Below are 26,844 nucleotides of genomic sequence, written 5' to 3'. Positions count from 1 at the left end.
CTGGCAAGGACCAAGAGAAATAAGCTCCTCCCTGTAGCCTCCTCCCGGCTGCCCTAGGCCCCTGTCCATCCATGACCACTCCCCCGCTGTGTGAGAGTCACCACAGCTGAGTCCATTGCTCCCTTGGTGATGGGGAAAGCAAGCTGGGGGTGTTTCTGTCCTCCTTCCTGCTTTGCCCAGCTGAGTATCCGGCACATGCCTGGCATGTTGTCAGCACCCCACAAACACTCCTGATTATTTACATCATCAACACGATTGTCATCATCAGGGGCCAATGGATGTTCATTCGGTGAGTCCACAGTGGTGCAGGGTGGAGGGGAGGGAAATAAGAATAGGGCGTCTTTGCATTTAGACTCAGGAGAAAGTTCTCCGTGCCTACTTCTGCACCGCTCTCGTTTCGAATATGGGGAGACTGAGACCCATGCTGCACCCCTGGAACCAGGGCCCCACCTACTGTTGTTCCCGCACCATCTCCCTCCCCAGGCTGGGGGGGAGAGGTGACTGAGGCCAGGACTCACCTGCCCAGGGAGACCTCCCGGGCTTCCCTCACCTCCTCGGTGCAAGCTAGCGAGACCCGGGGAGGGACTCCAGGGGCTGAGGCCGCAGGTGAATTCTCACTTCACTGAGGCAGTGAACCGAATGCCTCATTCTTTGTCGATTCCTTGTCGATTCCTTGTCGATATGTAGGAGCAGGCGTGACCTTTGTCATTTGTTATTTTTAGCCGAGCAGGCAAGGAATGGTAAAAACCTGTCCGGGAGCTGACTATAAATAACATGCCTGTGGCGTTTTTCTCTTTAACACATTTAAAAATCATGATCTAAACAAGCGTTGCCCTTCAAAGAGAATAAGAGCGTTAGCACGATGCTTCACAGGCGGAGCCCATCTCACCGCCACTGAGGCTGGGGATCCCCACGCAGGTCGCCAGGGCAGACGCCTTTCTCGCCCCCAGCCTGCAGATGAGGAAATAAGGATGAGATCGGCGGCAGAGCCTTTGGCACGGGGCTTGACGCTTGGCGAGGGCCCGGTTTATATCACCGTCCTTACAGAGGAGTCCCCAAGAGGCCAAATAGCCTGCCCAGGGCCACGGGGAGAAAGGGCCAGGACCAGGACCACCTCGGGGCCCCCTGTCTCCAAATGCAGTAGTTCAGTGGCTGCTAGCGGGCCTCACGGGGCTGGAGGAAGAAGAGGTGGATGTGGAAAGATCAGAGGAGTGGAAGCTGAGCATCATGGAACCTTTGAAATGGGACTTTGAGTGAGGAGGTGGTGCCTGGGGTGCCGGAGGCTGACAAGAGGGCTGACAGGACTCAGAAAAGGGGGTGAGGGAGAGAGAAGAGAATTGGCCAGCAGTCTTTGAGGGCAGGTGCCACGCCAGGCTCACCTCATATGACACTGAAATCCTTTGGGCAGAATGGCTTTCCTCAGCCAGCACCGTGGAGGAGAGTAAGAGAAAGTCCCAAGAGCCAGCTCCCAATGCTGGGTGGGCGAGGGCTGCCGGGCAGGGAGGAGCAGATGGAGGAAAACCAGGGCAGAAAGGGGTCCCGAGACCCGGAAGGCAACGAACTCCAGGTAGCAGTGTTGCGCTCCTGCCCGGGGCTCACAGATGCGCTTGTGCCAACGTGAGCTGGCCGCACACGTGACCAGCTCTCACAAGCCAGTCTGAACAACTCCAGAGCACTCAGAGCAAAACCGCTGCAGTGCCGGCCCCCAGGGGAGGGATACGTGTGTCCTGCTTGCTTCAGGGGAGGAGAGGAGGGCCTTGTGGGCCATGTTAAGCTACCACTAATTGTGAGTGTTAACATACGACAGGCAAAGCGTTTTACATGCTATATCTCAGTTAATTTTCCGCAGGATCCTCTGAACTAGACGTTATCTCTTTCTTACTGATAAAGAAACTGAGGCTCAGAGAGGTAAAGTGAATTGCCCAAGGTCACACAGCCAGTGAGTAATGGAGCCTGGTTTTGAACCCAGGAGTGTGAGAGCTCAGAGCCCACACCCCAGCTAGACACCCTCCCCAGCTCCAGCCAGGGTAGTTCTGGGACCTGAGTTGGGGCTAGGTTTTCAGAGAGGGGTTCATGGGTGGATTCCTCTGTGGGGCTGGCAGCTGAGGGTCCTGACCAAGTCCCGGAGGAGAGGGTTACCACCGCTGGGGGAGGTGCTGAGAGATGAGACACCCCAACACAGGCAGGGCACAGAGCAGGAGCACGACCTACCCCCAAACAGGGCAGAGGCACCCCTTGATATCCACAGGGCTCCCCAAACCCTCCGTTCCTCCTTCCCTTCTTTGAGGCTGAGTAGCCTCTTCCAAAGCCATGCCCTGGGAGGCAGGCATCAGGTATGAACTCAGTTAATGCTGGAGAAGTGAACCAATGCTGTCTCCAGATTCTCTCATTTTTTTTTAAATCAAAGACCATATTTCCTACAACTTAAAAGTGTTGTCACCTTGCAGAAAAGAGATGGAGAAGCCAGACTTTGCTGCACACCTACTGTGTGCCACATGCATTCAGTTTGTCACTCATTCAGGCCTCTCAACACTCTCATCATTGCAGGGGTTACAATTCCCATTTCACAGATGTAGAAACTGAGGTTCAGGTTGGCCAAATATGAGCTCAAGGCCACCCAATAGTAAGTGGCAGAGCTGGGGTTCAATCCCATATCTGTTTGATCCCTAAGTCCCCGCTCTACTCTGCTCTACTGTGCCGTGTCCCCCAGAAAGAAAGAACACCTGGTATCTGAGAAGCTGCTTACAGTTTGTCCACACTCATCCATCCTCCCAGCCACAGCTGCTGTGTCCCCAGCTCAGAGTCTGCCCCAATCTTGGTACTTTGAAGGAACACATTACCTGTTGAAGGTGGGAGTTCCTGTGGTGCAGCTAGACCCTGGCCCATGCCTGTGGAATTCTATGTTGCGGCACGCGCTCACCACGGGCTTTATGTTCCAACTCATTTAATCCTTCAACCCCTTCTCAGGTTCCTCTCATTCCCAGGATAAGGATGGGAATCTGTAATATGGTCTGCAAGGCCTCCACCCTCTCCTGCTTCTTGCCCACTCTTCCCCTCTAAGTCATTCAGGCCACCTTTCAACTCCTGAAGAATTGCTAAACCCTTTCCAGCCTCAGGGCCTTTGCACATGCCATTCTCTTTGCCGGGAACACCACCCCCTCAGGGAAGTCTTCTTCAACTCCCCGTTGGCTCCTATTAGAGACATTCCTGCTAAATGTGCTCATGGCCTCTGCCCCTTTATCACACATCCCTTTGCACGTTTACGTTGGTTTGTGTGTTTGCTTCGTTTCACATCTGTCTCTAAACAGATAGCACAGGCTTCTCTGCTCACTCTGTATCCTCACACCCAGCACAGAACCTGACAAATAGTGGACGTCAGTGGCTATTTGGTGAACAAAGGAGCCAAAGGAGAAGCAGGAAGCAGATGGGGCCACTTCTCTTTTGCAGTTGAGGAGCCTGAGGCCAGAGAGTTTGAGGGATTTGCCCAGAGTCACACAGCCCATCGGGGGAGCAGGATGTGAGCTAGTCCGTCCTCAGGCTACAGCTTCCAAGCTCTTTGCACCCACCCCACTTCCTCACCGCCTTAGGGTGCAGTGGGGGTGCTGAGGCAGCTGAGCCCCTTCATGTCCCGGCATGGGGGGCTTGAATGACAGGTCAAGGGCTTCGGTTCCGCTGAGAGCCCTGGCTGCCAAGAAACCTCATTAAGCCCGCTGCCCCACTGCAAGCCTTCCAGGGAAGATCTGAGCTCGATCTCTGGCTCCAGCTGTGTAAGTCTGGGCTTGTTGCCTCCACTCTCCAGACCTCAGTTTCCTCATCAGTAAAACGGGAGCGATGCTCCGCACACGCAGGTTGACTGTGTATAACTAGCATTAGCATGCAGAAAAGTGCTCAGCAGAGACAGCTGATGTGGGCCCTGCAGCTTCCCTCTCATTCTGATGACCTGCAGACCGCAGGCCTGGCCACCTTCACGCCCGAACTTCTGTCTGGTTACAACCCCAGCCATGTCCGACTCTGCAGCCAGTCAGCAGGCGGGCCTCTCAGCTTGTAGCATCTCGTTGTCACGCCTCTGCCCTTGTCCTCTCTGGGACGTCCGCTTTCCCTGCTGGGTCCCTACAGCCTCCTCAGCAAGGCAACGTTCAGAGAGATCACAAGCTACAGGGCAGATGGTGCTAGGTTTGAATGCTCAGTCCTATGCCACACAGCTGTGTGCCCCTAAGCAAGCCACTCACCCTCTCTGGGCTTGTTCCTCTTCTCTAAATTGAGGACTGAGAACACTAAATTCTCTTGGAGTGGTGATGAGGAATAAATGACAGCTCTTGTGTTAAGTGCCTGGCATATAGTAGGCACTCAGCTAAAGATGGATTTTCTTCTCCCTTCTCCTGGCATTCCTGGATCCACTGTCCTCACTCCCTCTGTTTCCTCCTTTCTCCTCCTCTTCTTCCTCCAGGGAGTTAGCCTTTGGCAGGAGTGAAAATAAACATACGTACACACAAATATTAAATAGGGACCCCAGCACAGCACTACACATTCAGTGAGGGCTCAATAAATATTGCTGACTGAATTATCCAAAGAAATGAATTACTAATGGTGAAATGTCAGGCTAGAGGTAGCTGGAAGGCTACTCCCTGGATTCTCAACTCACCTTGAGTCCCCTTCTGGGCTCAGGCATCCTGGTCCCAGTTGAGACATCTTTGGACAGAGGTATCTGAGCGAAGTTGGGGGTTTTCCTTTCCCCTTCCCAAGGTGGGCCTGCAGAGGAAGCCCCATTCACTGACAGGTTCAGGAAATAGCAACTCTTAAACTGGAACCTCTGAGCAAGCCCAAAGAATATTTCTAGAGCCACAGAGATGAAATTATCAATTCAGAATCACCAGAGGAATTGCATTTTCATTCAATAAACCTGTATTCATCAGTTCAATCAATATTTATGGAGGCTCTGTTCCCAGTACTAGGGGTACAACAGGCAAATGAGACCCATTCCCTATCCGCAAGGAGCTCCCCAGCCTGATGGACAAGACAGATGCACATAAAAATTTCATTGCAACAACTCTTCTTGTGGGGCTCGGACGATGGAGGGGAAATCAGGGAAGGCTTTGCGGAGGAGAGATTGCTGGAGTTGAGTTTGAAGGATGAGTAGGAGTTCTCTTGGCAGAGAAGTGGGGAGGCATTCCTGACAGAGGAGACGGTGGACACACAGACACAGAGGTATAGCGATGCAACTATGTGTTTCAGGAGCAGGGGAAGCCTGATGTAGGGAAAGCGGACAGAGGATAATGGGAGGGGCCTGGAATAGTCATCCAGGCCTCATGAGCCGTGGTATGGAATTTGGTGAGGGGTCACGATTAACGGATGGGAGTGGGCTGTGTGTATGTGTGTGTGCGTTAACTACGTAGCGTTAACCTGAAGGCCTAGCATGGATGAGGCCGTGTTTCCCAGGCCTGGAAAAGGCATTCTCCCTCAGGGAGTCCTCCCAGAGTAGGCTCTGTGTTCTGCCACGTGGGAAAGTGCCAGCTCCCTAATTGGCCCCTATTCCTGGCCTCTGGCCTCACAGAGGGGTGACGCCATCACCATCCCCCGGCACCTGACCCACCTGCTGGGAGGCTGGGGTAGGCCCTCCAGGCTGAGGTTTTCTGACCTGTGGGAAACCCAAGTCCCATGTGCTCCCTGGTCCCAGATTCACGCCCATCTCCCACAGGGTCTCTGGGCTAAGCGTGGAGCCTCACAAAGTCCTGGTTTCAAGCCCCGGTTCCCCTACTCACACTGACATTGGGCAACATCGTTTCACCTCTCTGTACCTCAGTTTCCTCATCTGTAAAATGGGGGTAAAAATAGGACCCACCTCTCAGGATTTTGTGAAGTTCACACCATATGAGACCCACGGGAGGATGTCGATGTGAGTGGCAGCTGGAGTTAACTAGAGGTCAGGCTTGCACCCTCCTTGCTGAGAGAGCAAGACCCAGTGGGAGGAGCTGGGAACTGGGGACTTGGGTTTGAGTATCAGCAGGGCTGCCTGGGCCTTCAGACCCCTAGAGACCAGCCTGGCCCAGACTCCACCAGTGATATCTGAGAACCATCCTATGCCAGTGGGATGAAGGCCTGAAAGAACCCACTCCCTCAAGAATTCCCAGGGGCCTTTGGAAGAAGCTCACTCCCTGTGTTTTTTCTATGAATAACAGCTGCCATTCTCCTTTGGCTTACAACCCTGCCAAGTAGGTATTATTATCCCCATTTTGCAGATGAGAAAACTGGGGCTCAGAGAGGGTGAGTTATTTGCCCACGGTCACACAGTTGTAAATGAAGAAGCCAAGGTTTGAACCCAGGTTGGTCTGGCCAGCCCAAGATCAGGTTGTCTTGAAGGAGATTTGGACCTTGGTGGGAGTGGGTGTGGGATGCCAAGGTGGTAGAGGGAAGACTTGGGACCAGCCAGGCCAGCTGTTCCCCTAGACATTCTAAGGCCCTTCAAATTCATGGGCCTAGGAGAGCCTGAGTCATGTGCCTCTGACTTGGGTGCCTGTAGGCAAGGACAGAGGGGAAGGAGGGCCTAATGCTTGATTGTGACAGATCTGGGTTCAAATCTTGGCTCTGGCCCACTGACTCTGTAACTCCTAAGCAAGTCTCTTGAAATCTCCAGGGCTCAATTTTCTCTTATGTAAAATGGGAAGAAGCCCAATCTTTCCGTGAGTGATTTGTGGCAGTCAGACAAGGCAAGGATGTCAGTGGCCTTTGGAAATAGCTTGTCATCCCTTGAGGGGCTCAGCCAGCAGCTCTTTGTGATAGCAGCTGACCCAAGAGCTGCCCAGAACCCCTGCCCAGGCTGGGCAAGGTGAGGACAGGTGTAGCCTCATTCATGCTTTCCCTCAAAGGAGAAAGCTGCAGAGAGCCTGTATCTCCTAGGGAGGACATAGCTGACCTCAGATTGCATCCTGTTCCACCTCCCTCAGACCTGTCTGGACCTTCCTCCTCAGTCTCCCTGATGCAAACTGCCTCCATCAGACTGGGCCAAGCTCCCCATCCTCATCCCTCAGCTGACTGACCCTCTCCACTCCCTCTCTCTCTGGCCCCGGGACCTGCTCCTCGGGGGAGGAAACTGGCCAAATAAACACTGAAAATCCGACTGGACCGGCTCACCCCTCACCCCTGCCCTATTTCTTACACCTCACCCTCACCCTGACTCTCAAGCTGTGTCCATCATAAGCCAAATCATGCTGGAGGCAGAAGCTCTGGGTAGTCCTCCTGGCTGCCCTCCTGCCCCTGTCCCCCCTTCCCTATGGGTGACCCTGACCTGTCATTTCCAGCCTTCCTGGAGTTGTGAAACTAGTGCCATTGTTTGTCTGATTTCACAACACCTCTCCGTGTCCAGTACCTCCTGCTGCCTAACATCCTGGAAGGACAGGCCAGACACCCCAGGTGTGTCTGTTGCAGGAAGGAGAGGCAAAGGGGACAGGGCAGGGCAGGAGACCAATGTCTGCAGCCAGATTCAGCCCTCCAGGATGGCCTTGGCAAGCCACTCACATCCGTTTCTTGACGCCTCAGTTTTGCTCAACTATAGAGTGGGAGAATTGGATAGGCATCTTTCTACTCTTAGCCTTTGATAACTCAGAATCACACAGAGGCAGATTCATTCAGCCCTTTACTGTGGCACCTACTATGTGCTGGGAGCTGGGGGGTGGGCCTCTGAAGACAGAGCTGATGTGATCACAGCCCAAGGAGGGAGACAGATGTGAAACCATCACAGTACATTGTGACCAGAGCTAGGCCAGATTCATGAACTAATTCCATTGCTGGAATCAGGAAGACTGTCCAAGGAAGGGGCACTTGAGCAGGACTTTGAAAGATGAATAGGAGTTCATGGGCCTCACAGAAGGAAAAACTCTCAAACTATGCTGTTTAATATTTGGGCTGCCTCAGAAGTCAGGAAACATCCTGTAGTTGGGGTGTAGATGCAGAGGTGGAAATATACGAAGCCGGAAATGCTGGGAAGATGGGAGCTTCCAGGTGCCGGTTCTAGTTTTAGATCCTGACTTAGAGCACAGAACCCATGACTCCTGAGAGTCTGGTGTCTGCTGGTGAAGGCCCACCCCACCCCAAACGGGCCAGGGAACAGGCAGGACTCAGGACTTCTGAGTGGATGAGTGTCGGGACATCCAGGCAGCCTGTGCGGTGCCAGACTTACCACCCAGGGAACCCTGGGCTCAGAGTCCTCAGGCTTGAGTCACAGGTTTGGTTTACCCCTTTCTGACTGAGGGACCCTGTCCCGGCCGCTGCCTACTTCTGATTCCTCATCTGTAACATGGGTGCTTACGGCAGCCACTCCAGCGGGACTTGTGAGAATCAGGCGATTTACTGTATTGCAGGGGGCCTTTGAGAACTAAAGTGTCCTGGACATGGAAAGGATTATTATTGCTGAGATGCTGGCTCATAACTGGCCCCTTGTGGGGCTGTTTGTTTTGTAAGCACAGGGAAAGCGGTTTGTCCCCAGTAATGCCACGGTAATTATGGTGGGATTCCTGGCCCAGACACAGTTGCTCCAACCAGATGTGAGCTGTAGCGGGCCTTTCCCCTCGCCAGGCCTGCACTCACCCTCACCCCAGCTCTCTCAGACACTTTCACTTGGCCCCACGTTGGGGAGGCAGAGGCTGCCCCTCTGCCCTGGGGAAAGGGATACCCCTGGCCTGCCCCCCACCCAGAAATAGTCTTAGAAGTCTAACTGGAGGTGTCCCCCAACTGCACCCCATGAGGGGCCGAGGTGGGAGCTCCCTGTCCCAGCCTATTGGTGGAGGACAAGAGCCTCCTGAGAGGTATCCTGGGCTACTCCAACTGAACACAGCCAGGTGCCTTCCCTGCCTGCCCCAGTGGAGCCCAGGGCCACCCGGCGCTCAGCACCCCGAGCTCTCGGCCGCCTCCGTGCATCTCACTCTTCCTGGCCCAGGGGAAGAATGGGACCACTTGGTGGGGTTAGGGGGCTGAGGAGCAAGGGGGTATCAGCGTGGCCCCGTCGACAGGTGCCCTGCCACTGGCGCTTCCAGCTCTCTTTTTCCCGCGGCCCCTCTGCCCCGCCGGGTTCTGATTTTGGTGCAGTGCAGACTTTCAGCTTAACGAGACAAATTGATATTCTGTGCCAGCCCAGGGATGGAGCAGCAGCTTGGGACGCTTGGGCGGGCAGCTCAAAAATGGGCAGGGGGTTGGAGGCAGTGGAAGGAGGCAGCTTCAGTCTGGAGCTGCCTCCCAAGGCCACCCCGAGCCCCAACCCTGCCACCACACTTACCCCTCCATGCTGACAGGTGCCCTGAGACACTGTCCTGAAGGTCCTTCCACCTTCAATACCCTCCTGCCAAGCAGGGCACCCCTCCTGGAGGGGGCAGGGCAGTGGAGCAGGAGGCTTCTGAATCAGAGAGAAGCCCCTTCACCCACTGTGACCTCTTACCCTTGCTCCTAAGGCTGTCTTCCCACCAGTCTGGATTTAAAGGGGCAGCAGGTCTGCCAGAGATGAGGCAGGAGGAAACAGGCAGCTGGCTGGGGGAATTCCACTCCTGCAGACTCCCTGTTGGGGGTCCCTGGTGTCCTCTGGACATCATCAGCCCCCCAACTCATCACAGACCTCCCTGCAGATTCTGCAGATGCATGAGACATATGCGACACCCTTATCAGTGTGCACCTGTGAGCAGAGAAATGGCCCATTGAAGGGGTCTACTGCAGACCTGCAGCCCCCAGGCAGGTGGAGGGGGCGCAGGGTCAGGCAACGGGGCTTCAAGGGTTGTGTTTAGATGGCAGCAGGAAGTTCACTGCGGGCTGGGCTCTGTTGGTCCTGCAGTCACAGATGTGTTTAGTCTGTGTTGAGTCCATTGCTCCCCATGTGACCTTTGCCCTGCCAAGTCTGGGGTTGTTCTGATCAAAAGGAGGGGGCACCAGAGCTCCAGCCCAGCTCAACAGGGAAAATAATGGGTGGGGGGATGACTTAAGACCATTTGAGCAAAATCCTCCCCCCTCTCTCACTCCCCCGCACCTCCGCCACTCAAAGGACCCCCTTCCCTCAGGTTCAGCCTCACCGTGCCCTTGACATTCCCTCCTACTTCAGGGTAGCAGGCATATTTCCTGGGACTCTGCCAGCTTCAGTTCCTCATGATCCCACGGGAGGAATTAAAACCGCAAACAACACCGTGGTGGTTCAGTCCACGCAAACCCACCCCCCACTCTCCTCCCCCAGTCCCCCCACCACAACGAGCCCTCCCCGCGTCCCTGCCTCATCCTCCTGCCCCCTCCCCCAGCCTCTGGCAGCAGCGGCAGGGGCGGCCTCTGCCTCCCCTGAGATCGCATTTTGCCGGCGAGATGCTCTCCTAGAAGCCGGCGCCGGCGCCTCCGCCCCCCCTCCCGCCCCCCCACCTGCTCGGGCAGGATGGTACAGTCTGCAGAGGGACCCGGGCACGCTGGCTGGGCTCAGCCGCGGCACCAGCTGCCGCACCGCGATTACGGGGCTGCCCGCCTGGAAATCGTGCCGGATTGGAAATCGTGCCGGATTGGTGGTGATTTTCGTAGCCAAGTAAGTACCGGCGTCCCCCAGCATGAGAAAATAAAAAATAAAAAGCGCCCCACTCCGCTCTCCCCTTCCTCCCTCACCCATTTTATTTTGTTTCATTTCATTTGGTTTTTTTCAGTGCTGATGGTGGTGGCGGTGGCAGCGTGGAGGGGGGGTGGGAGCAAGACTTGTTTATCTGACAGCAGCTGAGGCTGCATTGGGAGCCTCCGGTGAGGGAGACACTAGTGTGAGGAGGGTCCCTGTGTTGAGGGGGAGGGCTGAGGCGCTGGGGACTCGGGCAGGGGGGCCTCGGACAGGCGGATGCCGGGGATCTCAGGTAGATTCCGACAGCCTCTGGACAGCAAATGCCTCTGATGGATGTTACGCAAGGGCCAACAAGCCGGTAGTGGGGGCAAGGTTCTTTTCCTTCTGAGCTTCGTCCCAGGGAGATGCAGAGGACCAGAGGGTGCCCCCTGCTCACTGCAGCCAGGGTCCCAGGAAGGAAGTAGAGGGAGGCCCCTATGGAGGGTCCCCTTGGTGGGGTTGGCTGCTGTGTTCAAGACCACGGGGTCAGGCCAGCCAGGGTGTGTGGTGGCAGGGTCACTGGGTCCCTGAGATGGCCAGGAGAGGGGCAGGAGTGGGATGGCCTGGCCGTTTTGCAGCAGTCATGCCGGATGGTGGAGTTGGCCCTTTCACCCCAAAGCCCAGTTCCTCGGCCAGCCTCCTGTGGCCTCTGGCTGAGCTCTAGTCACCTGGGGCTCCTCCCTGGCCCTGGCAGGGTCAAGACTGGGAAATCCAGTGGGGGGCCTCTGCACTCCCCAAGAGTGAGCTGCTGTGGGTAGCCACCCTTTCTGGCTCAGTGGCCATTCCACACCACGACTGTCCTCTGCTTACCCAGGTTGTGTGGGGAGGGGTCTTTGTGGCTGGCCTGCCCCAGTCAGGCAAGGGATCCCGGGGTCTGGGGACTCCCACACAGAGGCCCAGCCTGGCTCGACCTTCAGAAGGATAAATGAGCAGGCAGGCTCCATCAGCAGAGGGTCTTGGTGTGACGCTGAGCCCCCCTTGCCCGGCACAGAACAGGCTCCCCTCCTTGCCTGCATTGCTCTCCAAATCGCTGGGAGGAGGCAGAGCTGATGTTTGGGACATTTCCAAGAGCGGCGGGCGCCATCCAGAGAAATTCTCCTTTGACGTGTGCAGTAGGAGGGTGCTTGAAGCACAGGCCTCGGGGGCCTCCGCCTCTTAACTTCCTTGTAGGAGCAGTGGTGGGGAGGGGGCTGTGGCTCTGAGGGAACCCTGCTGGGGGGGTGTCCAGGAAAGCGGCTGATGGCCTGTATTATTTAGCCACCTTCCTACCCCTAGTCCCTTCTCATCAGGGCATGTACACATCCACAGATTTGCACAGCTGCACGTATACAAATAGAGGACACATAGTGGTGCTCTGTATATTTTCAAATCATATACACGCATGTAGTGTGCCCATGCCCACAGTTACACCCCAGCACATGTAAATACAGCTCCCTTCGCTGAATAACACCTGCTCACCTGCAAAATACAGCGTGCACACAATTGCAGCTTGCATGCACATCCACACACACACACACACACACACCTGTGAATGCAGCATGCTCCCATATGCATGTAGCACCTACATAGGAATGTAGTAGGTTGCACATGGGTGGATCGGCCTGCAGGCCGCCGTGATGCCCTGCAGCATCTGCAAGCGTGGCATGTGCCTGTGTGAGGGCTGGCCCATGTGAAAGTGATGAGCACACACATGTGGTGTCCTGAATGCCATCTGCATGCCCATCCATGCACTGGCAGGCACACAGCCTGCTGGAACACACCCACAGGTGAATGTAGGTTGCACATGTACAAAGATGGCCCAGGTACCCAGATGTAGGACCTCTGCAGGTGCTGCATGTACACACCTGCCCCTCAGCCTCCAGGCATCCTCCTTGGAAGCAGAGGTGCCTCGGTGGGCACTGGGGAGAGGTTTGCCTCTCAGGGGACTGCCTGTGGGGACAGAGGGACACCTGCTCCTGAGTGGCCACCACAGCCCCACACAGGCCTGAGGGGAGGGCCAGCCCCTATTCCCAGGGAGCAGTGATTGGGCTCAGCAAGGCCATCTTGGGTTATTGATGTTCTGCAGAGAAGGCTGCCTGCAGTTGAAAAGGAAACAAGAGAGGGGGCAGGAGGGGCTACTGCCCATGGCCCCAACCACCAGGAGCCTGGACCAGCCCCACCATTCCTATTCTCTGGTACCAGAAAACCAGCACACTGGTGTGGGGTCTCTCAGAGCTGGGCCAGGATGCCAGGGATGCCTCCAGCAGCCTTCAAAGTCCTCTCCAGACCAAAGGTCAGAAAAGCTCTCCGTGGCCTACTCTGTGGAGAGACTGAAGCACTGGGCCCCTCCCTCTGTTCCCCCCCCAGCCCCCTCCCCCCTTTCTCCTTGCCCTGCACAGGGGTGGGTCAAGGGAGATAATAATAAGCCTGCTAGCCTTCACTGAGCTAATTATCCTGCGTGCTTTGCTTCAGAGGGACCTCTCATAGCCTTGTTATTCTCGTTCTTCAGATGAGGAAGCTACATAGAGAAGTGAAGGCACTTACCCAAGGTCACACAGCTGGAACATGGCAGAGGTGGGGTGGAAGCCAGGCTGTCAGGCTCCCTGCCTGGTCATCCTGGGCGAGGCCAGCTCCAATTTGGGGTGCTGACATCTTGAGCACCAAGAGGGCAAATACTAAGTTTTTTGGGTGAGGATACAGGAAAGGGTGGATGAAGGCAGAGCCCTCAGCAGGCAGGTGTGGCCCTGTCCCAGGCAGTCAGATGGCTCTGCTGCCCCGTTAGCCCATGGAATCAGCGGCACCTGGAAAGGCAGAGCAGACACGTGGAGTCTAAAGTTCCCTGCCCAGACCCAAGTAGAAGAGGCAAACTGATGCCCAGCCAGAGGAAGGGACTTGTCCAAGGTCACACTGTGCTCTGTAAAGGGTGAGGAGCCTTGGCAAATCCTCAGGTCCCAGGCATGAAGCAGCAGAGGCCTGCTTGGGCCCCTGGTTCTCCCCAGATGTTTGAGTCCAAGTTAAAGGGATGAGCCCGCCAGGCCCAAGCTCTGCTCCTGGCCGGCTGTGTGACCTTGGACAAGTCGCTTTGTCTTTCTGTACCTCATTGTCCTCAGTGTGACCAGGGCAGGCCTGTCCCGACCCTGCCTTAGCCCGCAGCCGGCCGAGGGCCTGGAGTCCTGTACAGGGCTGTGCACAGAGCTGTGATTGGTGTCGGGGCTGGGAGCCAGAGCAGGTGAGGACCTTGCTGCTGCCATTGGCCAAGGTCAAGAGGGGAAACCTCTAGGCTGGGGAGTCTCAAGCCTGAATGGACCTAAAGAATCACCAGGAGGGGGCAGATTGGTTCCCCTCAATAAGTCCGGAGATCCTAGGTGCTGCCTTTTTGAGAGAGCCCAGGGTTCTCATCCCTCTGGCCCTTTGCCCCAGGGAGCCGAGAAGAATGAGAAGGGGCCGGGGAGCTCACAGGCGCTCAGGGCTGGGGGTGACCTGGGCATCACGCTGCTCCCCTGCTCCTGCTATCTCTGAGGAAACTGAGGGTTCCTAACAAGTCGGTGGTAGAGGGAGACTGAAACTTGGGTCTCCAGCCATCCAGTCCCCCATCCCACCCCCAGCCGCTGGCTTCAGCCTGCACAGATAAATCAGGCCCTTTTGGGAACGGGGCAACCCTCAAATTTAAAACTGTCTTCTTAGCAGTGTGGCTGGGAGGAGGGCTCCAAAGAGACTCACGGGGCTTGGTCTTGAATCCTGGCGATGCGTCTCCCAGCCCTCTGACAGCGGGGGACCTGGCTCTGTCGTAAACCTCAATCTTCCCTTCTCTAGAAGGGGGATAGATTTCAAGCAGAGCTGGGGGGAAGATTTTAAATAATGTGCGTGAAACAGCTGGCACATAGTAGGTGCAGGATCAAGGCTGGCGCCCTGGGGGACCCTGAGATACACATGGGCTTCTCCTGGCCTCTTTTAGCTCCCAAGGGGCTGCAGTGGGTCTGACTGGGGCACAGGTTCTGGGTGCCATGTGTGCACACACGCTGTGGGGGGGGGTGGACAGGCCCCCTTCCCCAGCCCTGCCGGGAACACAGTGCAGTGTGGGAGGCCAGAGTGGGTCTCTTGCCCAGAATCTGGGCACCCCTGCATCTCCTGCCCTCTGTAAAATTAGAACATTGAACCTGCGGTAATTCATTCCTCCCTCCTAGTAGGTGTCTCAAACAAAATATTTAGGGAGAATGTCCCCCCTGGATGGAGACACTTGGATGTTTGGCTTTACCCGTCATGAAGAGCTGGTAGTAGATGATGGTTTTCACCCTGTGTTCCAGGTGGTTGAGTGGAGCCTCAGTTCACCCATCTGTAAAATGGATGACAGTGGTACCCACTTCTCAATGGGGAGGGGCAAGCGGAAGAAGTAACAGAGTGAGTCCTCGGTTGAGGGTGTGGCCTGTATTTATGGCTTAGTGAATGGAAGTTGTGGAGATTGAGAATCAGAGGTATGAGTTCAAAACTTCCTGCTGCTGCTTAAGAGTGGCCTTGGGTCAGCCACCTTGCCTCTTCAAGTCTTGATTTTTGAGCTGTAAAATGGCACAATGCCCACTTCGTAGGACTGCTGTGTGACAGTAGTTTTTTTAAAAAGGTGATGCTTTCAGTATCTCCTGAGAACCTACCGTGTACTGAGGGTTTCACCCTGGTCTCCAACCTTGGGAGCGTCATACACAATCCAGGAAACCTCTGCAGGGTCAGGTACAGGGCAAGATGTCCAGATCTGATGGGGCCAAGGGGAGGGACACCAGGGCTGGGCTCCCCAAAGCTGCAGAGGCCTCTGGATATGGGGGAGATGGCCTTGGTCTAAAGGTCAGGTGGTCTGGTTTCTGGAGCCCCCTCGGTCCCTGGCAAGTGACCTTGGGCAAGTTGTGTCAGTGCCCTGGTCCCATGCTCTCCTCTTGAGAGAGAGGGCAGTGATCCTGCCCCTTCCTGTCCTCGGTGAGAGCAGATTCTCCTGCCATCTGGCCCTTCAGATGAGGGATCTGAGCCCCTGCAAGTCGGGGGTGTTAACAACTGCAGTAGCAGTTACAGCAGCTGCTTGTTTCTTGTGGTCACATAACAAATGACCATAAACTGGGTGGCTTAAAACAGCAGGCATTTGTTTGCTCACAGTTCTGGAGGCCAGAAGTCTGAAATCAAGATATTGGCAGGGCTGGTTCCTTCTGGAGGCCCTGAGGGAGAGTCCATCCCCTGCCTCTCTCCCAGCTTATGGGGGTGCCAGCCATCCTCAGAGTTCCCTGGCTTGTAGCCGTGTCACCCCAGGCTCCACTCCTTCTTCACATCACCCTGAGTGTCTGTGTCCTCTCCTCTCTTCGTCAGGACACCAGCCGTTGGATGTAGGGCCCACCCTACATGCAGGATGATTTCATCTTGAGATCTTTAACTAGTTACATATACAAAGACCCTATTTCCAAATAAGGCCACATTTTGAGCTGCTAGTTAGACATGACTTTGGGGAAGACACATTACAGTCAGTAATGTGATCAGCCTCCGTCCCTGCAGGTATGGAACCCACAGATGTGGAGGGCCAATTGTAAGGGACCTGAGCTTGATCACCCTTGGATTTTGGTATCTGCAGGGGATGTCTTGGGATGACTGTATTTATTGAGTATTTACTGCTAGTAAGTCCTTTGCATAGTGCCTCATTTTTTCACCCATTTTGCCGACAAAGAAACCAAGGCCTTGGGAGTTAAGAAGTGCCCAAGTCACATAGCAAGTGAGGGACAGAGCTAGGATTGAACCCAGACCTCTGGTGCTGTTTCTCCTTTCTACCTGTCTGGAGCTCCACGGGGGCTGCCCGTAGCCAGAGACCCACGGGGCAGGGACTCCAGCCAGCCTGTGTTCACCCGGGGCCTGTGGGGGCTCCTGGGCCCTGGGGAGAAGAGCTGAGGATGGGCAGGGGCCTGAGGGTGTGAGTGAGCCCTGTAGGCCCCAGGAGACCAACATGGGGCAGAGAGTTGAGAGCCTACAGTCCCTTCTCATCTGCCACTTACTCTCTGTGAACCTCAGTGTCCTCATCTGGAGAATGGGGACAGCAACACCCACCTGGAGGGGTAACTGCCAAGGTCTAGAATGCTGATCATAATAGTCATTCCTAATAGCTAAAATGTATCCTCAAGCACTTTACAAATATGTTTTTAATTTACTGTGTGGGAGGGTAACTGCTTATGCCAAGCCGCATCCTAATAAGTGGCTCTACCATGAAGTAGCTGTGTGTGGTTGAACTACGGACCTAACCTCAGTTTACTTCTCCATTAAATGGGGCTAATATTAGTACCCACCTTTCCAGTTGTGAGAGGCAAATGGGACTCAAGTAAAATGCCTAGCCTGGGGTTATATTCCAGTTGAAGGGTCAGAGGATGTTTCCTCATCTGTAAGATGGGAATGATATAGTGTTATTACTATACTGTTACTTACATGAGGATTCAGTAAAGTGACGCAGAGGATGCACTTAGCTCTGGGCCTGTCCAGAGATCAGTATTAAAGTGGCCTCCTCTTGTGGCATCAGAACCACTTGAATGTAAATCCTAATGCCAGTGTTTGTTGCTGTGTGACCTTGAATTGGTAGCTTTGCCTCTCTGAGCTACACATCCTGATGTGTAAACTGTGGTTGAAGAAACCTGCTGCACAAGATAGCGTGTGTGATGTGATGAATAGAAAACTGTCACGAGTGGAGCCCCAATCATGTCAGACATTTGAAAGATGTTGAATTTTGTCCTGCTTCTGGGGAAAGGCCCTCAGAGGACTTCCTTAAAGATGTCCTTAGATGGGGCAAATCCTAGTCCAGGGTGGGGTGGATTTGATTTCCACAGATCCAGAGAAGTCATGCTGTGGTGGAGCATCCTGTGGGACAGTGCTATGAATGGATGACTCCGTTTTGGACCCAAGAGCTTCCAAGGAAGGAAGGAAGCAGGTCTCTCCAGGGCTCTCATGCCATCATGAGGGAAGTTGTTTATAAAGTGGTGGTGTTCTCCACGCTGGCTTAGGCTACTCCACCCGTCTGTGCCTGGCCATCCAGGGGCCAAGTTGCAGGGACACGAGGAGTGTTGTCCAGAGGAGCCCGTTCCAGCCTGGCTCCTGATACCCCTGCCTCGCTGGGCTGGAGTCCCAGCTGCAGTGGGGCTCAGGAGCTGTCAAGGCCATGGAGGGGTGGGGGATCCTTGGGAAGCTGTTTGGGAAGCAAGGAGCTTTGAGATTCAGCTGACTGAGTCTTCTCTGCGTCCTAATGTGTGCAGGGGCCGGGCGCACGTGGCCTGATTGAGCAGTGATGTAGACAGTGGTCAGGACCAAGTCTGGGTCCAGCCAGCCCAGCATCACATCTGAGGCCTAGGCGCTGAGCAGCTGTATGTCCTTCGTCTCTGGATCTCAGTTCCCTCAGCTGTAAAATGGGGACAATAGTTGTGCCTACCTTGTAGGGTATTGTGATTAAAGCCGAATTACGTGGATTCCCAGATACACATTTTGACATCTCTGAAACAGAGGTAACTGTTACAACTGGTGGCCTCTCACAGTAGAACCAGCCATTCCTTTTTCTCTCTTAAATATACATAGTGATGCATCTGATAGGGGATTTATCTTAGATTCCATGAAATGTGGTAGTAAGATAAAACTTGTAAAGACCTAGGGCCACCAGGCAGGTGGGAACAAACCAGTCTTCCACCTGCCTCCCCAGTTCAGTCATGGTGGGATCTTAAGCATTTCTGTGCATGTTATAGGAGCCTTCATTTCCTCTTCTGAAATGATGGGCATGAGAATCCTGGCCTCCTAGAACTTTTGTGAGAAGTCAGCAAGTTCATGTGTGTATCACATGCCCAGCACAGTACCTGTATGCAGTAGGTGCTTGATAATTGGCAGTTCAAAGTCAAACACAGTAGTGTAGAGAGGAATTTAAGGCACAGACTTTAGGATTTCAGCTCCTGCTCCATTACTTCCTTGCTGTGTGACCTTGTGCCAGTTTCTTAACTTCTCTGTGCCTTAGTCCCACTATCTGTAAAATGGAGATAACAGAAGTATCCAATTCCTAGGACTGCTGTGAGAATTAAATAAAATTAAAGTGCCTAGGGCAGTGCTTGACAGCAGTGTAAGCAATTATTATTTAATGAACTTCTAATGAGTCTCTTCTGGTTCAATAAATAGTTGCTGAAATGGACACTGGGCTCAAAAAAAATAATAAGAATACAGGCAGCACTCGTTTTACAGATGGGGCAGCTGAGACCCAGGATGCAAGTTGGTTTGCCCAAGGTCATACAGCTGGCTCTCCCCAGAGGTGGAACCTGACCCCAGCATCCAGGCACTGGCCTGGTGTTGCCTCCGTGCCTGTGGGAGTCCAGGACTCTGTGACTCTTATGGAGAAGGGGGTTCTGGCCAGTGGCGGGACGGTTTCTAGAAGATGCAGCCGGATGCAGTTCCGCTGGGTTGGGACTCTCATCAGAAGTGGCTTCCTCCTTCCTTCACATTTCTGCCTGTTCACTGCAGTACGGGGGAAGGGGGTGAGCGGGGCTGAGCCAGGGCTGTGCCCAAGGTCAGCAGAGCCTGCCAACCACCCTACAAGTCTACCTGCCAGCACTTCCTGGCCTCCAAGTGCCTTCTCAGTGGCTGCTGCAAGGTTGACACAGCAAAACTCCCTCCTGGAGAAGGCAAAAGCCCCAGCTGGCCAGCTGGTCCAGCCACTGGGCAGTGCCAGGGCCACGGAATGGATTGGGGTGGGAGAGGGGAAGCAGAGATCTGGGTGCAGCTCAGCCTTGACAAACCACCCAGGTGACCTTGGACTTGTCACAGTCCCTCCCTGGGCACCAGTTTCCCAGTGATAGGGCTGGACCCCTGGAATCGACCGCATCCTGCTCTTCATTCTCATCCCAAAAGGCACCCGGGTAACCATCCTTGAAACAAGGACTTTGGGGCCAGACGGGCCCCCTGGAACTTTAAATGTCTAAGATTCAAAGTTTCCCAGACATTGCTGATAGTCAAGGTCATGGGGAAGGGACAGGGTTGGAGGGAAGGACCTCGTGGTTGTGTGCATGCACATCCGTGTGGATCTTGGGTGGGGGCCCTGGGAGCAAGCCTGAGATGGCAGCAGCTCCTGTTCATCTCGGGATGAGTCCTCAGTGGAGAGGGCAGGCAGAAGGTGTAACAGCCCAGCAGCTGGGGTGCGGGTGCTGCAGGCCAGTGAGGGGCCCCGGGCGGGGCCCCGGCAGCATCCGCGCTGTCGTGTGTATTTGCAAAGCAGACGTTGCTGAGAACCAGCCTCTTCCTAGCAACTATCTGAAGGCAGGAGATTAAGAGCCCTTTAGGCCACTTCTAAATTTATCAACTTACATGACTCACTTCAGATTAAAATGAGGCCCTTCCCCTCATCCCACCCCCAGCCAATTTTGGGTTTCCAAGCTCTGAAGATCTTGAAAGGGGAAGAGAATGTAAATCAATAAAACCAATATTGGCTGAGCACTGAGCATGTGCCCGGCCACGTGCCAGGCCATGCACAGCCCCAGGTAGAAGGTGGCAGGTGACAGCAGACACCCAGCGGCGGGGCTTGACCATGAGAAATCCCATGCCCGAGGCTTGGCCTCACCAGCCACAGTCTTTGGCCCTCACCAGGCCTCAGTTCCCTCATCTATAAAATGCGACCAGTGTAGGGAGGAGTCCGTGACTGTAGCCACCCCACGTGCAGGCAGTTCTTACAGAATTAACAGTGGCTCTTTCTGGATGTTTCTCTGCCCTCTCAGAGGCCAGAGCCTGCCCAGACATCCTCAGAGGAAGGGAATTCTAACAGCTTCCCTCACCCTAGGACCTCAAAAAGCTTCTCCAGGGAGTCTGTGAAATACAGAATCAGAAGCCTGCAGTGGGACCGTGGCAGCTAAAGGCAGATGCTGGTGCTGAATGGTGGCCTCCCCGAGCCTCACTACACCCTCCGAGGTGACCGGGAATAACAATAACATCGTGGCTGACCGGGGCTTCCGTGCTAGGCGCTCTCTGCGCATGCGTTGCTCCACCCTTCACGGCTGCGACTGGACCCCTCTACAGGGGGGGACACCCGGTCTGGGGGAGGTGCAGCGGCTCAGGCCAGCTCTCCCAACTGGGAAGGGCCCCACGGGGAGGAAGCCATCCCCTTGTCATCCTGTTTTGTGCATTGGGCTCAAGGGGAGACCAAGATCCAGAGCAGAGTCGCCCACGGTTGCCCAGTGAGAGTCCAGGAGGCCAGGACTCTGTCCATGGTACCGGCCGCCACCCCAAAAGCTCGTATGCCACCCTAGCCCTCCAGGAGAAAGGGCGAGGCCTTGGGCCAGACGTCAAGCCAGGAACAAGGCCGTTCACACCTGGCCGATGTGCCCAACACAACTGCACAGGGGAAGTTCAGGAGACCCCGAAAGCTGACATCTCGGCAACGACAGGGCTGGACCCCTGGAACTGACCACATTGTACTCTTCATTCTCACCCCAAAAGACGCCTGGGTAACCCTCGTAGGGTTGGAGCCACCCTGGGTTCACATTTGCAGAGAGGGGTGACTGCATTTCTTAAGCGCCCACCAGGCACTGTTGAGGGAACTGTAATTCAAATCCCAGCCCTGCCACTGATAAGCTGTGTCCCCTCGGGTAAGTTGTTGTTCTTCTCTGAGTCTCAGTTTTCTCGCCTCTAAAATGGGGCCGTTGTGGAGATCACATAAGACATGAGTCAAAAGCTCTGTGCACCCCCGTCTGATGCCTAAGAGCTAACGTGGTTATCACCCTGGCTAGTGGCTCAGTTCTCCTGCATGTCCTGTGGAGAAGACATTCTCATCCTTACTTTTCAGGTGGGGAACAGGGTCCCTCAGAGAGGTCCAAGGACTTGTTCCTGGTCACGTGGGTCAGCAATACAGCCATAAGTGGGAGCTCACTCTCAGTTCACATGCTTTGAGGGGCTTGTTGGTGTATTCTTGAGGCCTCAAAAGACAGCCAGGAGCACTGTCCAGAGAGGGTTTCCTCTGCCAGGGAACCCAAATCCCAGAATGTAGGATTGTGGGGTCCTAGATGAAGGAGCCAACTAAGGGCAGTGGTTAAGAGAGGACCCCGGAGTCCGAGAACCTAGGCTTGATTCCCAGCCCCAATGCTTCCTAGCTGTGTGACCCTGAGCAAGTGACTTAACCTCTCTGTGCCCCAGTCACCTAACCTGTAAAATGGGAGTAAATCATACTACCAACTTCATACAGTTCTTGTACTGATTAAATGAGTGAATAGGTGTAAAACGCTTAGCATGGTGCCAAACACTTAGGAAGCTCTATAAAATACCAGCTATTCATTATTCTTAAGCATAGAATCAGAACGCGAGTGGGAGCCAGGCCCTACCCTTCACCCTCTCTCGCTGAGTTTTGGCCCAGCCTCTTCCATGGCCCCCCATGACCGCCAGGGGGACCTTCTCAGAATGTCCGTCTGGCCGGCCACTCTATGGTCAAGGCCTTCAGAGCTCCACATTGCCAAGCAGACGGAGCTCAGGCTCCTTGGGCCCCATTCAGTGCTTCCGTGATTTATCCCCCACCCCACCTACCCTTCCAGCATCTTCCTCCGGCTTCATCTTCATGCCACTTCTTCCTCATCAGTTAGTTATTTCTTCTACTCAGTTGTCAGGAATCTAGTCATTCAGTACAAATCGGAGTTCACGCTGTTTACACTGACCCTTTCCCTCGACTCTGAGCCTTTGCGCAGGCTGGGCCCATCCCCCAACACCCTTCAGCCATCCTTCAAACCCCACCTGAGGGCCTCCTTCTGCAGGAAGACTTCCTGCCTCTCCCTTTATTGTAAGTTCCCAGGTGGCAAACCCTAGACCTCTGGAGTCATGCCCCAGCTGATAAGTCTCATTTGTTTTCATTTTTGTGTTTTTCAGAGGTTTCCTTAGAACATGGTTGAATAAACACACGTTGAATAAGTGAAAGGATGATCTTTCTTACTGGTCCCCCATATCCTCTCTTGCTCCCCACAAATCATCTGTTCTCCCAAAGTAACCAGGTGGATCCTTCTAACAGTATAAATCAGATTGTGCTGCTTTCTGATTAAAACTCTACAGGTTTTATCCCGCGTGCTGCACAGGATAAAACCCAGACTCCTTCCATGGCCTATAAGTCCCTCATCAGAACTCTCCTTTACTCATCTCCTCTAATCACTTGTCTTCTTTCCATTCATCAAACTCATCAGCCTCTTTCCTGCCTCAGGGCCTTTGCACATGCTGTTTCCCCATCTAGACTACTTCTTCCCCTTCTCTTTATAGTATACGTTCCTTCTCATAGTTCCGCATTGAAGCCCTCCCTGATCTATTTTAAAGTGTTTTCCCTGTCACAATGCTTGCTTTTTAATAGCATTTATCACAATTAACATTCTTTCAGTATTTATTCTCTTGTTTGTTGTCTGTCTCCCCTTCTAGACAACCAGCTCCTCGAGGACAGGGAAGCATATCTGTCCCATTCACTGTTATATTCAAGGGCCGAGGACAGGGGGAGGGTTTCTGTTCTGTGCAGCTGTGAAACGGAAAGCAGTGTCCTCTCTCAGCGTCACACTTGACCCTGTATCTACAAGACAGGGAGAAACTTTTGTGGGGGATTCCCAGGAACCTCATGCTCAGCCCACCTGCCTTTAGTAGGCATCCCAGGAAGCGGGGAGAAAGGGAGAAGTGGGCGAGGGGTGCGGCCTTATATGAAACAGATGCAATCCATAGCCTCCTGCCGCTTACATTCTAGCTGGAAAGAAGGTAGTAAACAGACAGCTGGGTCTGAAAATGGTCTGCCGCCAGGTAGGAGCAACAGTGCAGGGCAGAAACAGTGGAGGAAGATGTACAGCAGAGGATGGTGAGAGAGGAAGAGCCCTCACTGTCCCGTTCTCTGGGCAGTGGGGCTTTGTGGCATTGTTTGTGCCTCCACTGTCTACTTTTGAGCTTGAAGAGCCGTTAATGATGGGTTTGGGGGCCAAGCCTCAATAATGGGAAATTTCTGCTTATTAGACCCGCCTGGACTGAGCTTTGGAATATGCGTGCCTAATGCTTATCTGTCCCCCTCCCAATACATAGACCCCCCAGCCTTGTTCCCAGCAGGGCACATGGAGCTGCCAATTACTATGTCCCTAACCCATGAGATGTCCAGAAGAGACACCAGGCGGCAACTGCTTGGCAAACCTATTTCCTTTTTTTAAACTGCGTCGTTTGAGTTACAAAAATAAAGCCATGCTTATTGAAACAGACAGAATGATACAGAAGGTTCTATAGCAAGACGACTAATTTCCCTCTTTCTACATCCCACGTTTACCTGATGTAACCACTGTTGGCACCCTGTGTGATGGATCCTGGGATGCACGTTTTCCCCTGTTTTCACAGCCCTGGGGAAGGGATGTGTGTTGCAGCTGACAGCACGTTGTAGTTTTGTTGTTATTGTTGTTGCTGCTGTTAAGTGCGCTTGAGTTACAGTGTTGTGTTAGTTTCAGGTATACAACGTAATCTGGGGAAAAAAAAACCTGAATCATGTTATAGTTTTTTATTGGAAGCGCTTTTTCTTTCTTCGTGGTATGTGAAATTGTGGGGCAACTTACAATTTGACTTTGGTTTAACGAAATCTGGCAATTTGCTCTTTCTCTTCCTTGCTTGCATTTTTCACTTACTGGTAGATGTAAGTGCAGAAGGATTTTGTTTCTTTCCTTTGAAATCATTTTATCCATACCCGTGGCTTTATTATGTCCCTTAGGGTACTGGGGCCATCCTGGTGGTTCGGCAGTCTTTGAGAGGCATCGAGCCTAGTGCAGATAACAAGGGCTTAGGAGCTGCCAGCTGTGCCATTTACCAGCTGTGGTGTGCCCTCTCTGGGCCCCCATTAGTGCTTTAACGCGCCAGCACACGTGCAGTGCCCAGCACAGGCTGGCGCTGAGTACGTGCCCAGGGCTGGGGCTCCCCCCCTTCCCCCGAAATGTGGATGGCATGGATTAGCAGCACCCTCACCGCAACCGTGTAGCTCTGAGACGCAGAGGAGAGCCAGGGAGTTCAGATAAGAAGGTTGGAGGCAAAAGGTCAGCTAAAAAAAGCCACATGCAAACAGGGACGGGAGGTGAAGTCAGAAAACAGGCACAAAGGTCAAAAGAAAAAAACGAAGGGCATTAACTGCAAACCTGAAAAGATGCTTCTCTCACCCCCAAAGCAAATAAGACACATTTTTAAAAAATCAGCCGAAACAAGTAGAGGTTTCTTAGTGAGTAGAAAGCCACAGAGAGGCCGGGGTGATCCACCCACCCCCCAGCCCAGCCCACACTAATGGCAGGTCCAGCACCAGGAGGCCTGCGGTGACCAGATGCATCTACGGGACAGGGACCCTTGGCTTCTTCCCTGCGCCAGTTTCTCCATCCGGATGCCAGCAACTAACACGTATTTAGACACTGCTCTAAGTGCTTTGTGGAACTTATTTAATACAATGTCCCTCTGGCAGTTACCCCCATTTTACAGATGAGGGAGTAAGGCTCTGCAACGTACAGGGACTGTCCGAGGGCACCCAGCCAGCAGGCTGGCCCCAGAGCCCCCAGCTGAACCGTGACGACAGTGGCCTTGCGGTCCTGGAGTGCCTGGTCTAGCAGGGACACCAGTCATTGCAAACCCATGTGCTAAAAGCCCGGCTAGGGGAAGCCGCAGGGATACAGGGCCCAGAGGAGGCCACCCATCGTTGGAACTGTCAGGGAACAACCCAGAGGGCCTCACGCGGCTGCAGCCAAGTGGAAGGATAAATAAGAGCCAGCCAGCTGGAAGGAAGGTAGGAGGTGGGAAGGGTGCCCCAGGCAAAGGCACAGCCTAAGCGGGCGGAGGCCACCAGCAGCAGCCGGAGCAGAAGGCACCAGGCGGGGGTGGTGAGCACTCAGCGGAGAGGTAGCAGGGCCAAGCCAAGGGCAGTGGGCTGAACGGTTTAAGCTGGCGAGTGATATGACCAGACTGGGCCATTTGGAAGAATCTGTGGCGCTAGAGAGGATAATGCGTTGGAGAGACGAGACTGGAGACCCCTGAGGAGGAGGCTGGACAGGCCTCCTGGTGAATAAAGGCAGAGGGGGCAGGTTCTCAGGGCAGGGGGACAGGCTAAGCCGATGGGGCTTTGGGACTGATGGGGGCAGCCAGGGGCCGGCCACAGTGAGTCCTCGCTGATGTTGGGGTCATTGGGGCCGTTTAGAAAGGGGTGGAGATGGTGAGAAGGAAGAAGTTGGGGAGAACCTAGGAATCTGTTTAATGAGAGTCCAGAGGGATGATTACAAGCAGATATAGTCATCGGATGACGACAGACCACTGACAAAACACAGGTGAAAATCCTTCATAAAGTAGAAATGACTACCCACACCTAGAGGTGAGGGCATTCAGTCCACAGATGTCAGTGGAGGGCCTACTGTGCGCCAGGCACTGGGGAAACCACACTGAGCACAGCGGACCTGCTGGCTGCCTCGTGGTTTGCATTCAAGGGAGTGGAGACAGACAGCAAACAAAGATGCAAGTGGGTGACGTGTCAGGGAGTGGTCCATGGATGGAGAAAAATAAGGCAGAGGAAGGACGATGAAGAGGGCTGCTTCAAGTTGGGGGTCAGGGGAGGCCTAACTGAGAATGTGCCATTTGGGCAGAGACCCGAGGGATCCCTGAGGCTGTCTATGGAAGAGCAAGCAGCCAATACAAAGATCCTGAGATGGGTACGTGCTCAACGTGTTCAACAGACAGTGAAGAAGCTAGTGGGGTGGAGCGGAGTGAACAAGGAGGAGGGGAAGGGATGAGGTCGGAGAGGTAATGGGATAGGGGTAGGGGGTGGGTACAGATCATCTAGGGCCTCGTGGGCCATTACAGGGACTTGAGCTTTTCCTTGAAGAGTGACAGGAACCACAGGAGGGTTCTGAACAGAAGAGGACTTGATTCGTCTCTGGCTGTGTATGGAGAACAGATTGTGTGTCGGGGGTGGGATGAGGTGAGAGGCAGGGAGGCCAGGGAAGAGGTTGCCCCACTGAGCATGGGGAGAGAAGACAGCGGCTTGGCCCAGGGTCGGGACCGTGGCTGTAGTCAGAAGTGATCACATTTTGGGTATGTTTTGAAGGTAGGGCAGACAGGATTTGTAGACAGATATGTGGTGAGATAATTTTATTATGGAAGTAAAGATCTGGGTTGACCCCAGCACCTAGCATGTTGTCTAGAACCTGGTAACCACTCAGTAAATGATGGAAGAAAAGATGAATCTGTGGATGGATGGATGGGCAGAGAAATGGAGAGAGGGAGGGAGGAGATTGGTG

At 54.1% G+C, this 26,844-nt stretch overlaps 1 protein-coding gene across 6 annotated transcripts in view; it reads left to right on the top strand.

Moving 5' to 3' along the window:
- ATP2B2 (ATPase plasma membrane Ca2+ transporting 2) overlaps positions 1–26,844 on the top strand; it is a 330,440-nt gene that overhangs the window by 163,732 nt on the left and 139,864 nt on the right. Inside the window, exon 1 of one of the 6 annotated variants that reach the window (XM_006173323.3) lies at positions 10,439–10,537. The exons of the other annotated variants lie outside the window; for them this stretch is intronic. The gene's annotated coding sequence lies outside the window, so the exon portion shown is untranslated. Of the gene's footprint in view, positions 1–10,438; positions 10,538–26,844 lie in introns of those variants that run through there. 6 annotated transcript variants of the gene reach the window in all.

This window comes from Camelus ferus, chromosome 17 (genome assembly GCF_009834535.1).
Source record: "Camelus ferus isolate YT-003-E chromosome 17, BCGSAC_Cfer_1.0, whole genome shotgun sequence".
Taxonomy (NCBI): domain Eukaryota; kingdom Metazoa; phylum Chordata; class Mammalia; order Artiodactyla; family Camelidae; genus Camelus; species Camelus ferus.
The sequence above is the reverse complement of the archived record's forward strand: the minus strand, read 5'-3'. Positions and strand labels throughout refer to the sequence as shown.